The sequence below is a fragment of the Leuciscus leuciscus genome (genome assembly GCF_965113295.1).
Source record: "Leuciscus leuciscus genome assembly, chromosome: 3".
Lineage (NCBI taxonomy): Eukaryota > Metazoa > Chordata > Actinopteri > Cypriniformes > Leuciscidae > Leuciscus > Leuciscus leuciscus.
Window position 1 is genome coordinate 33,028,425 of NC_138727.1, and position 15,700 is coordinate 33,044,124.

Below are 15,700 nucleotides of genomic sequence, written 5' to 3' on the forward strand. Positions count from 1 at the left end.
TGTCACGTTTCCGTTTGTGTTTTGGACTGTCTTTATTGCATTCAGTTTCTTGTATACCCTGTTTCTGTGTTTTTGGTTTAGTCCCTGTAACCTAGTTTTCATCAGTCTGTCTAATTAGTAATTTCACTCACCTGTGCCCTGTTAATTTCCTCGTTAATTATCTTGTTAGTCCCCATGTATTTAAGCCCTGTGTTTTCCTTCAGTGTTTGTCGGTTCTCGTCAATGTTGGTGTGTGTATTCTGAGTTTTTGCTTCTCCTGAGTTATTGTTTGAGTAAAACACTTTAGTATTTGAACGCCTTCCTGGTCTTCATTTGCCTGCACACATCGTGACAGACTTAGCCGCCTACTTTTTTTACAGATAATTTCTCCAGCCTTTGAAAAAATCCTCTCACAAGGGACACTTGTTGCTGGCATGCAAATATATGTTTTAGCTAGGACATACAAATGAGTAAAGATTACTGCTCTCTCTTTCCAGTAAGTTAGGGGATCATGAGTTCTGGGCAAATACGCATCGTTGAGGTATTTTTTCACTTCCACTGTGGCATCAGCTGTAGCATTGTGTATCATCTGGGTTTGATGGATACGAGTATCAAAAAGTTCCCATAAACTGTCCTGTGTTTCTACTGATGGTGATGGTGATGGTGATGATGATGATGGGTCTGATATGTTGACATTTCTGGCTCTAAAAAGAATAATAGAATAAAAATGAAAACAGCAATTAGTAACAAATCCTAAACTGACGGCATATATGAAGTATATATTACATGATTCAGATTACATAACATAACACAGACTGAAACTGCTCACCAGGATTTGTGTTTGAACGCATCAGCGAAGCACACTTTCTAAACAGTGTCCCAAAAGTTTGTAATTATATTTCAATTATAATTATATTTCAAACAATGCATACCTTGCTTAGATGGCCCAGCAGTGTCAGTAGCAGGCCTAGGTACAGGGGGAATGCTACCATCCTCTGCACCCTGCAAAATGGCAGGATGAGTGCTCCTCAAATGGCGAATCATGGATGATGTATTGTTGCAGTAGGCTAGCTGCCGATCACAATACACACATCTCACTTTATTTGGAGTTTCTAAATGGAAATGCTCCCACACCACAGATGTACGACATCTCTTCTGTGGAGCCTCCATTTTATCTATCTACCTATCCAAATCTATCTATCTATGTATCTATCTATATGAATCTATCTATGTATCTAGATATGTATCTATAATCTATGTATCTAGATATGTATCTAGATATAATCTATGTATCTATATATGTATCAATCTATAATCTATCTATGTATTTATATATGTATCTATAATCTATCTATATATGTATCTATCTATTAATCTAGCTGTCTATATATATTTATATTTAAATCTATGTATCTATTAATGTGTCACTATATGTATACTCTGTCTGTCTCTAGCCTATCAGTCAATGTGTTGTGTAAATTTAAATGTAAGCCTAAATAGCCTATAACTAATCAAATCGCACTATGTCACTAACTCCACAAACTCCTCTCACAAAAACCCACGAGGTCAATATGCATTGATTTCACTTTCATACAGATGTGCGATTGTGTGGTCTGTTCCCGACCGTGTCAATCAAACGCTGATTCGGTGGACCACACCTGATGAAACACTTAGTGAAACACTTTGAGGCCTCGTTTGGCCATTGTCACGTGACATGGGTGTTTTGAATCACGCTTCGGATCAGTGTTTCGAAACATCTGCGCTTCGGGATCTCGCAAAGCTTCGGAACGACTGTTTCGCGTCAGCCATCCCTATTTAACAGTTAATACTGATCTAAAGATTATAATATTCACCACAGTAGAGTAAACATTCATACTAGCCTACTTTTATATTATGCTGTGTTTTATCGAATATAAAAACATCCTTGTGTCATACATGTATATAAATTTAGCATTAGGCTTCATGTTTTTACTCCAATCTCATTTCATAACGTACATTTTAGTCTGGCACCAGTTTGACTAGTTGCTACAATGTAAAGTTTATGCAACAATAGCATGCTTACTATTATGAGTGGACATGTCTTACCTTAAACTTATGTCTCACGTCAGTGTGACAAGCATTCGCAGAGCTACAGATCATTTTCTGTAGCTCTGAACACAAAACACAACATTTTGTTTTTATTATGAGTGTACACAAATAAAATAATACATTTAAGAGTTTTGAATGATGTACACTATAACACTTATATGTAAGATCAAAATCAACAGAGTATTTTGAGTCTCTTTTGCACTGATAAGAAAAAAAGAGAGCTGGTATCGCCGGCGCGACCGCCGACCCCAGAGGGTTAAAGCAAGGGGAGTACAACCTTACGCTACAAGGACTATCGAGGAGGCCTACTGTAAGGCCTACTTCTTTGAATGTCACGGGCGTCAGCCCCATCCCAAGTGGGAGGGAGTAACTAATCTGTCTCTACCTGAGCCTGTGTGGTGAAGGGTGATATCATAAAAGCCATGGGTAGCAACGTACTCTAAATAAAGACCCTAACAAGGAATACTATCAGAATGACCCTGAGGAATGTATCAGGGTCGAGGCCTATTATCTTGTATTTTTTACAAGACAGGTTTTACATTTTTTATTAAACCCAAGGAAATGGAGCCTTACATTCAGCCTTATGACTTGGATTATTTTATTCAAGGGGCTCAGCGGAAAAAATCGTATTGTTCAGTTGTACAATAGTACGTACTTTTTCAATTGTAAGGCATAGCCTGATAAACTAGCTTCAATACTCAGCTCTAAAGGGCGGAGGCCTGAGCATACTGCTTCTTACTTTCTAGAGAGAAAAGGCCTGACAACGCCCATGATATATCTGCATGGGAAACTTTTTGAAGATAGCCTGCTACTTATGCTGCTATCTACCCTGTAACACCACTAGCATTTTTACGCCTAGTGCAAAAGGCGGGCCTTGGCTAGACGACTCTTGTAGTAAGAGAAGGCCAGTACTAGGAACAACTAGATTTACAGGAATAATTTATCCTGATGGGCTCTAGCTCTAAGGAACCTACACTCAGATACTGAGAGGCTTGAGGCAAGAATGCTTAGCAAACTGCCACCAATTTCCTAGTTACTAAGCCTAAGCCATAAATCGAGTTGGCCGACACACAAATATAAAGTGACTGAAGTTCAGAGCTATAATCTCAACTACTCTCTAAAGTGAGAGGAGAACTGCTGCACTAGTATAAGGTGGCTATCAAGGTGGCCCGAAGAGGGCCAATGCTTGGCTTTGTAGTTATGTCTGGAGCTTGACAGAGCGGTGACCTCAGTAGAATAATTAGGGGAGGAAGCCATCTCACACAAAAAAAATGTCTATTAGGTGCTCGGATGAACGGTGGCCTCACTAGAGAATTTTCTATACAGCCAACCTGTTCACTACTACAGATTGGCACTACTATAAGCCTGATGGGAAGGGTATGCATAGCCTACCTATATATGGGAATTTCAGGGCCCTAATTTCACCATCCTATGAAAACCATATTTAACAGCCCCTTAATACTTCCTAACAGCGAACCGTGGCCTATTATTCAACATTACTAAAAACTCACGTAAAGGGAGAAGACCTACAGAGCTCAACCTGCTGCCCATAGAGAGATGGCCTAAACGACATTCACAAAATGGAGACCTATCACCGAAAGAGCACGAAAGAGCGCACTTACTCCCAAACCCGTCGCCAGATAGGTCCAACTCATAATAGGTCCAGCCTCAGGCTGGGGTGAGCTTCTCTCACCCCAAGAAGCGCTTGGGGTGAGAGATTTAAATGCTTCAAATCTGTCAGCAGATCAGCCTGGTATGCTTGCAACACTGTCATTGTGTGCAAGGCATCACCAGCCAGACCCGCCACAGCGTATACCCTGCCATTTAAGCGTGCTGTCATATTTTAGTGGCTTAACCCCCCGAGGTCGGCTGCTTTTTTTCTTATCAGTGCAAGAGAGACTCAAAATACTCTGCTGACTTTGATCTTACAAACAAGTTTTATACATCAATCAATCCTGTTAAGTGTGCATTTTATTTGTGTATACTCACAATAAAAACAAAGTGTTGTGCTTTTTGCCAAATAAAGAAAAATAAACATGATGCAAGTTCTGCCTACTCTCTCTCAGTGTAGTCCATTCTGAAACGCGTCTGAAAATGAACTATAACTCAGTGAATACTCAGTCAAACAGGCATACAGACACACAGGCATGAAGCTTGAATTCTCTTCTTTTAAATTAAGTAATTTTTTATAAAAAACAAATATTCTCAGTGTATGTAATATGTATGAAAAGAGAAAGATGTCAGTCGTTCTCATCTCATTAAGTTTTAATGTGACCCCGCCCACGGAGAGCACGCGCTATTCAAACGCAAATTATCTGAAGCGATACATACCTGTGAAACGCCCACATCAGCTGGATAACACACACCGCAAGTTCACTTTCAGACTCATGTAGGCCTACTTTACGACGCTGTGAGGAATAACACTATCTTAATAATAATCCTGGAAAATTTACCTCAGAAGTGCTGGAAGTTTCATTTCGAGGAGCTACGCATCCAGCTGAGGAATCGGTCAGTACAATATTTGCTTTGTTCTAATCGCAAGTGTCTGTACACACAAAAAGACTGTTTAAATATGAATCGCGTTTCTGTGTGTGAATGAATGAACGCACAGATGCGCGCTGTTGTGTAGCTACAGCTGGCAAAAATACTTTTTAAATATGAATCGCGTTTTTGTGTGTGAATGAATGAACAGCTTTTACCAAACTCTATTGCTATACAGAGATATACGTATGATAAAATGTATACTTTAGTTTTTACAAAGAAAGATTACACTGGAAATATTGTTAACATTTTAATTGTTGTTGTAATTGTATAACCTTTTTAATAAAATAGCAAAAAAAAATATATATATAAAAGGATAGATGTAAACAAAATCTTAAAAGGTCAATATAAGCCTTCTCTTTAAATTATTTTTTTGTGCTTTATTAGTGACACATTTGGGTAGATAATATATTCCAAAACTTTCTGAAAATACAGTGAGAACAATTAACTGCACTATTACTAGAAATGTTTACCTTGGATATTATACAATTTGCAAGCACAATTTGTAAAAAAAAAACAACAACTGTGTTTCCAACTGTGAACCAATTTTATATATATATATAAATTTACGCCCACCAAATATTGCCTTTCCAAACAAAAAGTGTCTTACAAAATTTAAATCAATGTATTGTTTTATGTGAATGATTAGGCAGGATGATTTTCACATCATTTTGAAGAAAAAACTCTAGGCGACAAAATGCATTATTCAGAAGTCTTATGGACACATATTTAGTATGTGTTTTGTGGCCTTATTTCAGAAACTTTCATTTTTAGTTTTTTCAATAACCATGCATAAACATTATTCTCTCAAAAATACAAACATGTACATACATGTTGCTCACATATTATGGTAGCCCTGTTTGTGCTAAATAGAGTGTAATTACACCTTTGCCATTAATATGTTTATAAGCAACTGAAAAAAGCACAAATGTCAGGGCATGTCAGAACATCTCAAGGACCCCAAAAACACCTTAGACCCCAGAGGGTTAATTATGAAATTTCCACTTAATTTAGGAAGAAGTTGACTCAAATTTGTCATGTAAATTTATTGAAACCTTACATGTCCCATGATTGCAAACCAAACAGTGTTAAACCAGCCGTAGTGATCAGTTCAGTGTTGGATGAGCCTCTTCAACCTTCTGTAGTGGATGTGGAAGGTGTAAAGGTTCCTGACGATACTATTCTACAACGGTTAAAAAACTCTGATACCCCGAAAGGTCTGGGCAGTCTGTTGTATCATTGAGCTGTCATTGTTTGGAGATGTTCCATCACTAACCATTTGATAGAACATGATGTAGATGTGGGTGAGGTTTCATCTATATGCCAGCAGTTTTGCCGTGTTCCTCTTGATAAATATAAGAAAATGGAGGCGGAAATCCAATAAATGCTGGAGAAAAACTTTGTCAAGTTCGAGTTGGTCGTGCTTATTAGTGAGAAAGTCAGATGGAACATTTATATTTTGCACTGATTACCGGAAAATTAACAAAATCACCAAACCTGACGCTTTCCCACTCCCTTGGATATGGAGGACTGTGTCAACCAATTGGGCTCTGCGAGTTATGTCAATAAATTTGATCTGTTGAAAGGTTACTGGCAGGTACCTTTGACATCTCGGGAAATAACTGTGTTAATTACATCGTCTGGCTTATATTCTTATTACTATGAGTTTCGGGTAACATAATGCTCCATATAGTTCAGTTAGAGAACAGACACTACACTTAAAAACTAAACACATCTGCTTAATTCAGCATGAGCCGAACAAGAGTTAAACATTGACTTGGACTCTGCAATGAGTGGAGGAATGTCAAAAGATTGTGATCAGAATAAACAACAATTGGAGCCCCTCCTCCCACATAAACATCAAAATGTTAAAGGGCCCAAATCAACGCCAACGTTTCCTTCTCAATAAAGGAATAATTCAGCTGGTAGGGGTTAAACTTGCTTGATAAATAACTAACTGGATGGTCAATACTATCTGAATGAGTCTGGAGGACAACTGCTTGTGCTCCCACCTGATTCACATCAACCTGAACTTTAAAAGGACGACCACTTTGGGGGCGCTGTCAACACAGGAGCGGCAGACAACAGCGACTTCATATTCTCAAACAATTGGTGACAAAGCGGCGACCACTCAATCTTAGCAGAGCCCTTTTACCCTTAAATGCACAAATGTTTTGTCAATCATTATTACATATTTGGGTCTTTAGCAACCCGGATCGATATCTAACACAGATCTCTACCTGTTGTAATAATATACAACTCTCCTGATATTAGAGATACAATTACAGAAGAATAAAATAAAGTATATTTAGTTACCTTTTGAAGTTTGGAAGGGTTCAGTTTGAGCACGTTTTATACCATCATCACTGTTCTCGTGCTCATTTACATTACAATACATCCAGTACAATCAGCATCTGGCTCAAATTCGAGATCTCAGACATATTCTCAAAACTATAATTTTCAATATCTTCAAAATCAATTATTTTGATCGTTGACAGTTTTTACACCTGATCCACCATCAAGTGACAGTGACATTAATATTTGATTGCATTGCAGTAAACTTACATTGCAGCAAGTACATTGCATAGTACTTGCGCTGCAGTAAATCACTGAGTCATTTCAAGTTTTGCTGATGATTTTTTTATTTTTTTTATTTTTTTTTCTGCCTGTGGTAACAATGAGGGAAACGTCACTTCATTATTGTGTGTCAGACATTAGCACATTGTGGAATAAAGGTGAATTGCACTTATTCTGTCATCAAAGATTCAATTATTTTTGTGCAGAATTTTTGTAAACATTTTTATATTTAAATATATATTGTTATAATGTTTATAATGAATTGATTGAAGAAATACAAAGAAGGCTGATGTGTCATAAAAAAAGAATAAAAAAAAAAAATGGATGAGAAAGAGGGTAGGGAATTACAACCCGGGTCACTTAATAATTGAGGTATGCGTTTAAGGTTTAATTGTTCAAAGATTTGTCCTTTGTCTCTTTTACAGTGCCACTGAGCAAATGTCTGCTTATTGGCAAACAATGTACAGTGTATGCAGAGCGTCAACATATCTCAGGATTATCAGAGCTGGAGTGTGCTGTGTAAACTGACCTTGTTATTGAACCTGCGCTCTCTTCCTCATGCTAACATGCAGTCTCAGTCAGTTTGCATTAAATGCGTGGTAATGGGTAGAATGACTGACATTGAAAGCTTTCTGGGCCTTGATGCCTCAATAGGTTTTCATTAGAACTCTGCATTCAGCACTGCTTAAAAGTAATAGTGCCTTTAAGTGCACCATAGCCTTTTTCCAAGTATTCTTTTCAGAAACAGTTCTGAAACTGTTTCTAGTATGCTTTTAAGCCAGATAAAAACCATACCCCCCCCCACACGCACACACACACACACACACACGCACACGCACACGCACACACACACACACACACACACACACACACACACACACACACACACACACACACACACACACACACACACACACACACACACATAAGAACACCTAAAATACTTAGTTTTTATATCCACAATCATATTTGCCCTGAACAAAAACATATAAACAATTTCACTGCCTTTTTTCTTTAATCTTTAAATCTTTGTAAATGATGCTCCACCCAGTATACAACACATGCGACATAAAACCCCAAGAGGCCCCTTCTCTTTATTCACTTGGTGTACTGTATGCAAATGAACAGATTTCCAAGTTCCCTCATTACAGATAGTACTAATGAGAATCAGGTAAAAAAGCATGTACTTGTCAGGACTGACCAGAGCAATGTTGATAAATAGTCCCAATTATGCATCACCTTCACAGGGTGACCCCCTGTGCATTGTTTTGTTTTGAGTTTTCATTTGCATTGAGTTGTCACAATATGGTGTTCAAGACACACTGTAAAACACAACGAGCAAAGTGTATCAAAAGACAAAACAGAACAGAACACATAAATAAATATACAAAGTAAAATAGCATGGTAATAACATTGTTCTAAGGCAATTATATAACACACCCATATGATTTATTAATATGGAACCTACTTCTATGTCATTGTCTATCATGTCATATCTCAAAATGGTTACAAAAAAAAATATATAATGTTACAATGCTACATTTAGCTACAATGCTACATTTTTCTATATCCTAATCATTTGTTTACAAGCATGTATTCATTACTTCAATGTGCTCATTGTTTCTGCCATAAATGAATACATTGTTTAAATGAATACATTATTAGCTAACTGGGTAATTACTGTATGTACATTTCTAAAATACATAACTTGGACACAGTAACCTCTGATAACAAATCACTCTAAATTGTAATGTAGACATGCAGCATTTTATGTAAAGCTGCTTTGACAAAATTATGTATTGTGAAAAGCGGTATACAAATAAATGTGAAATGGATTGAAATATATATTGTCAGGTATTTTATTAGTCATTTTTAGAAGTTGTGGTAAGTAGACACCTATCCTACTTTTTTAAAAGTTTAAAACAAAAACTTCTAAATACCTTTTTTAAAATGCATCAAGTTCAATCTTCTGCTAATATTGACCCATTAAGGGTATTCCAGAGTTCACCTCACAAAATGAAATGAAAATGATGACAATTTGAATTCCTTTTTTAATCTATCTAAAGTAAATGAAGTCGATGGTTACTTAAACTTATCATCATTTAAGGCAGCTTATAGTAATGGAGATTTTGACAGGTCCTTTCGCAAAAAAAAAAAAAAAAGAAAAGAATAAAAAAGGTCCCTGTGTTTGTATGGGAGGGGTTGGGTTGAATATGAAGTTGGGCAGGAAAATGACACAGACTGCTGCAGTGTATAAGTGTATAAGTGTACAAGTGTAAGCCACATCAATTAAAGGTATGGCAGTGCAGCATGTGTTTATTATGTACGTTATTGCAGTGTGAGTTTTGGAGAGACATTTTTAAAAGGACTGCAAGTGTAAGGGTTATGTTAAGTTTAGTTGTTATTTTGCTCTTGTGTTTCTGTTTATTATGTATCCTTTCAGTTTAGTTCTTGATTAAGACTTATTGGTTGCCCTAGTTACTAATTAGTTTCACCTGTGTCTAGTTTAGTTGCCTTTGTTTGCTCCTGGTATATACAGTATTTCTGTCATGACAAATCTCTGAGTGTTTGGCAAGGTAATGGGTATGACAATGTTGATAGATCTGCTCGCTGCTACTGCAGAGCAAGTACGGGACTTGCTACAGCCAAAACAAACATGACACGCTGCTGTGAGCAAGTAAGACATGCTGCTGCTGTGTACAAAATAGAACATGAATTACCTGTAGCCAATCTTTACTAGGGAAGGTAGAGGGTTTCTGAAAGCGCTGTACTGCTAAGGCAAATGCTGACAAAGTATTTGAAGGTTGAGCACACAAGCTCATTGGCTACTGACACAGCAGGAACCAATCAGCTGTGACCTATATAAAATGATATAATTGTGTTTGAGTGAAGGACATATTAGCCTGCGCCATCTAGTTTCATTACAGAAATATATCCCTGTGTTTCAGTTATTCCCTGTCGGTTCACATCATTACTTCCGTGTGGTTTTTCTTATTTTAATTCCTGTTGATCCTGTTTGGTTTGTTTATTAAAGACTATTTAAATAGTAATCTTCTTTGTGCACATCTTTCTGCCAGCTCCAGACTGGAAGAGTTATCATCGCAGCCCGGAGTGTCCCGCTATGATAGAGATAACTTCCAGCATGGAACCAGAGATGAAGCCCGCGTCCACCATGGAATCATAGCCCGAGCCCTCGCTCACCATGAAATCCACACTAGAGCCCCCACCATCCATGGAGTCAGAACCAGCCATTATGTTTGTCCTGGAGCAGACTGAGCAGTCCACCTCAGAGCCAGAAGAGGAGGAGCCTCGAGAGCCTCAAGGTGGAGTCTCCACTCCCCATGCCTCAGCTCCTGCCTCGAAAGGATGCCTGCTCTCTAATTTAGATGCAAACACTTATAACTAAACAAGACACACCTGTGAACAATCAATACAATGAACCAATACGCTGATTTCACGCAGCCGTTATTTTGAAATTGAAAGCGAGGCTCCGGTGGGAAGAAAACCGGAAGTACCTTTCACAGGAGAGTCGTGAATGCGATGGCGTATTGTTGTGTTTAATGATGTTGTGTCAATTCTAAAAATGTACATACATTTCTTTCATACTTTAGACTATATACAGTGAAATTCATTTATAAATAAAATTATTTTTTTAATATATATAATTCAGAATGTAAAAAAAGAAGCAGGAATGAACTATATACATATCCTATATTGGATATTAACATCCAATAGTGTAAATCGCGGCAGCAGCTTCAGGTTGGTAATCCAAGGCATTGTTGTTTATCTTTACTTCCGGGGTTCTTCCCACCGGAGCCTCACTTTCGATTTCAAAATGGCGGCTGCGTGAAATCAGCGTATGACAACATAACACATACGATTTGGGAAGCACATGACAAGATCACATGAAGGTATAAGGGAATCACATGACACACAGGAACATTGACTACAAAATAAAATATATGAACCATGAACAAAACCAACAACAGACATGACAGTGATCAGATTTCTGAAATGAAAACGGGGGACATTTCCTATTTGAGTTGTCAAAATATCACTGAAATCTCATTTGTTATTATCTATTTATTAAAAAAAGACATTTTATATATATATTTTTTTATTTTATTTTATTTTATTGTTGTGGGTTCCCTATATTTTTATTAACATTAATAATTATTATGATTTAGTTTGATTATTAGGATTATTATTTTTGGTTTGGTTTTAGTACAATTCACCGCACCTGCAAATTAAAAAAAACATTAATCACACAATGAAATCAGTTAATAGTATCCATTGTAAATAGCAAGCAGTTATTATGACAAAATTATGACTTTACAAAAACACAATGGAAAAATAAAACAACATAAATATATGATAAATTAAACTATTTGAAAACTATTTAACACTTTATAATTGTATTTAATATTTTCATTTTCAAAAGCTGTTTATATTGTATACAGAAATTACAACTTTTTTGTTTTGTTTCAAATGTTTTGTTACGTTTGTGCTTGAAAATTACTTTTACTATCCTTAAAGGGATAGTTCACCCAAAAATTTTAATTAGCCCATGAGTTACTCACCCTCAAGTCATCCAAGGTGTATATGATTGGAGTTATATAAAAACATGTCCTGGCTCTTCCAAGCTTTATAATGGCAGTGAATGGCTGTTTCTGTTTTGGAGTCCATAAAAGTGCATCTATCCATCATAAAAGTGCTTCACATGGCTCTGGGGGTTTAATAAAGGCATTCTGAATTGCAATATGTGTTTGTATAAGAAAAAAAAAAAAATCCATATTTAAAACTTTATAAAGTAAAATTTATAACGGCAAAACTAACATACGTAAATCTAAAGTGCAACTTATGCATGTAATGCGACGTACTGCTGATATTTATGCTACGCCATGACACACTATGCTAACTTCCGTAAGTAGACTGCGTTTGGCCGGAAGCTAGAATTTTACTTTGTAACATGTTAAATATCAATATTTTTCAATGTATTTGTTGTATTTGTTGCAATTGTAGTTGTTTATTAAAAAAAAATATATATATAGGTAAGATGTGGGAATTACTGCGTTGTGACTGCAGAAATTTGGAGACTTTTAAAATTGTGCAAAACAATCCCACACCCTGTTGAGGCCTTATTATAAAGCACATACAAAGAGTAATACTTAAATTTAACATGAATAGTTAGTATGGTACTACCTTGAAAGCGATAATTATGGTGGCCGAGAGAGCTCAACGCGCTGCAACTGAAGAAAACACATGCAAATAGAAAAAAACAACGCAAATTAAGAAAACATCTACATCAGTTTCACAACAAATGTGTGCTCCAAATGATCACAACACAAACAAATACAGAAACACGCTGCAAAAGTTCACAACACAAACAAATACAGAAACGCGCTGCAAATAGGACAGAACACAACGGAAATGTTTCCGGGGAACCCAATAAGTGACGGACCCGGCTGGGACGTGCTTATTGCTCGTGAGCTTTACATATGCCCTACTCTCTTAAAAGGGCAGACGGCAGAGCCCTTGAAGGGGGCACTTTGGAGGGAGCGGGGCACTTGTGTGCCATTATGTTGATGAAGGGAGCAACGAAAGACAACGTAATTTCCTCATTATTTTCACCTGGGATGTTCCCATGACAACGCAGCGTGTCCATCAGCTGAATAGCTGTTCTTACCAGAAATATAGTATTATTGCTGTTAACATACCTGTTGCAAATAAATATACATTTTATACAACAACGTTTTTAAAATATGCGTTATATCTGTGTGTGAGTGTCTCAACTTTAAAACTTGCCGTTTCATATTTGGACCCAAGCTGCATTCTAACATTTCTTATGAAACTTATTTTAACATAACATGACAAAATGTGTACAATGTAACTGATGTATAGATTAATGTCTTTCCTTCATGTTCTTTTTCTCTATCTTTTTTTATTTATTTATTTTAGTCTTCAGCTCGTTGTTCTTTTTAGTATTCTTATGACATTGAACATATTGTAAATACATTTTGTATATTGTATACAAAGTTGTATGTCATAAACGTGTCATCTCTGTATTTTTTGCAAAACAAATTAAATAATAATAAAAGTAGACAGCTGTAAGCACCATAGATATGGTAAGCACCATAGACATGTATAGAAAGGCTAGATAGCTTACCGGCGCTGAGAGCCAATGGGACCCGACGACGTCACACGGCGGCCATCTTAGGACATGACCGCTCGTCCAGTTATAACATTAAAGGGACAATGTGTAGCTTTTTAGGTATTTTATTATCTAAAATCTATATTTTTATTCATAAATATGCCCTCAATGGTGTACAAATACCTATGCCAATGTTCAGACTAATCCTCGTAAACGAAGAATTTATTATCTTTATATACATGGGAAGGGTAAGTCCACGGAGGCTTCCATGTAGTTCCGCCATCTTGAAAAACTATAATAGCAGAGAGGGACAAAAAGTACTAGGCCAACGCGTTTCCACAACGCGTTTCGTTCAGAGCCAGCGTCACGTGACTGAAGCCAGCAGAAGCGGAGGAGCAGAGCAGTGAGAGGCGCTTGTCACTGCCGCGGCAAGTTTAAAAGGCTGCACTGCACGGTTATTTATACACCGTTCATTCATACATACATATGAGTCACAGGATAAGGAGTCCTCGTCGTCGAAAAAGTCCAAAATAGATCGTAAAAGGAAACGTGACCGGAGATTACAAAAACAAGGGTTACTGTCAGGATAGCTAATGCAGGAGAAAGCTTTCAAAAGAGACCCTGAAGTTGCCTGCTTTCTTCTCGACAGGTAAGTCAATGTTACAGTCTTAATTACAAGCTTTTTTTTCATTGCTTGGTTGTGTACTTTATTATATAGACAGTCGAACATTTATAGTTAAAAGTTAAACAGGCTCTTTGATGAATAGCAGCTATTGAGTAAAGTAACGTTAGAGAAGGCTCTGATGATGATGATATCTAACAATGCACATACTTCAAAAAATATAACGAGTAAAGAAGGCATTACTAATTACCATAGTTAATGTTTTTGACAGTCAGTAGTTCATACTGTAACATTCTTTTTTTCGTTGTTTCAAGTTTCAGTTTGTTTTAAATAACAAACATGTTCACCCGAAGAAAAACTCGAAGTGCTATTATAAGACATCCTGTCATACCTTTTAGGTACATAACGGCTACCGTAGATGCAACGCGCATTTGAAAAAGTGAGGCGCTGGAGAGCATTATTCGTTTGAATGCAAAATACAATTTCACCACTAGATGGGAGAAATTCCTACACAATGTCCCTTTAAAGCCTATTGTGCATGTAGTGCTGAAATAACTATATTTTGCTCAATTTTCAACCGATTTTCAAACGGCTTGGTGTGTCATAAACGTCAGGGATGCGGCTATTTAACTGCATACTTGTGAAAAATTATAGCCACAAACGGCATCAGCACAAATCATAGCCACGTTAATAAGGTTTGTAATAAACCAAACCGTTTGTAAATCCGTCAAGAATTCAGCAAGTTACGAGCATTTTAGTTGGCGTATGTCACTCACCTTCCGTCCACAGCAGCAGGGAGCAGCAGCGCAGTCTCCTGACCTAAGATGGCCGCCAAGTGACGACACAGCTGACTCCGCCTTGAGCCATCTAGCCTTTCTATACATGTCTATGGTAAGCACGTCCCAGCCGGGTCCGTCACTTATTGGGTTCCCCGGAAACATTTCCGTTGTGTTCTGTCCTATTTGCAGCGCGTTTCTGTATTTGTTTGTGTTGTGAACTTTTGCAGCGCGTTTCTGTATTTGGTTGAGTTGTGAGTATTTGGAGCACACATGTGTTGTGAAACTGATGAAGATGTTTTCTTAATTTGTAGGTGTTTTTCTATTTGCATGTGTTTTCTTCAGTTGCAGCGCGTTGAGCTCTCTCGGCCACCGTAGATAATGATGTTCCGTTTGATATTTGACGATAATGGCATTATGATTGAATCCATTACATTCTTCATACCTGTCCCGTCCTTCGGATGAGACGTTAAACCGAGGTCCTGACTCTCTGTGGTCATTAACAATTCCATGGCACTTCTCGTAAAGAGTAGGGGTGTATCCCCGGTGTCCTGGCCAAATTCCATCCATTGGCCCTTGCCAATCATGGCCTCCTAATAATCCCCACCCATTGAATTGGCTAGATCACTCTCTCTCCTCTCCACCTATAGCTGGTGTGTGGTGAGCGCACTGGCGCAATTGTACTGTGGCTGCCGTCGCATCATGGACGCTGGATGCTGCACACTGGTGGTGGTTGAGGAGAGATCCCCTGATATGATTGTAAAGCGCTTTGGGTGTAGTACATATGAAAGCGCTATATAAATTAGAGATGCACCGATTGATCGGCTGGTGATCGGAATTGGCCGATTTTCACGTGATCGGCCGTGACCGGCGACCGGCCGATCAGTCTGACAAATGCCGATGTTATGCCGGTCAAATGCACTCGGGCGCCGCATGATTAACATCGCGCAACATCAGCATCACACG

The 15,700-nt window shown here is 37.7% G+C and overlaps 1 long non-coding RNA gene across 1 annotated transcript; it reads right to left on the reverse strand.

The window, feature by feature from the left end:
* Positions 1 to 345: 345 nt before the first annotated feature.
* Positions 346 to 1,213, reverse strand: LOC309494080. Its single transcript, XR_014204218.1, has 2 exons — positions 981 to 1,213; positions 346 to 946 (listed from the first exon to the last, which is right to left on the reverse strand). It is a non-coding gene; the product is annotated as an uncharacterized lncRNA (long non-coding RNA).
* Between the last annotated feature and the right edge of the window lie 14,487 nt (positions 1,214 to 15,700).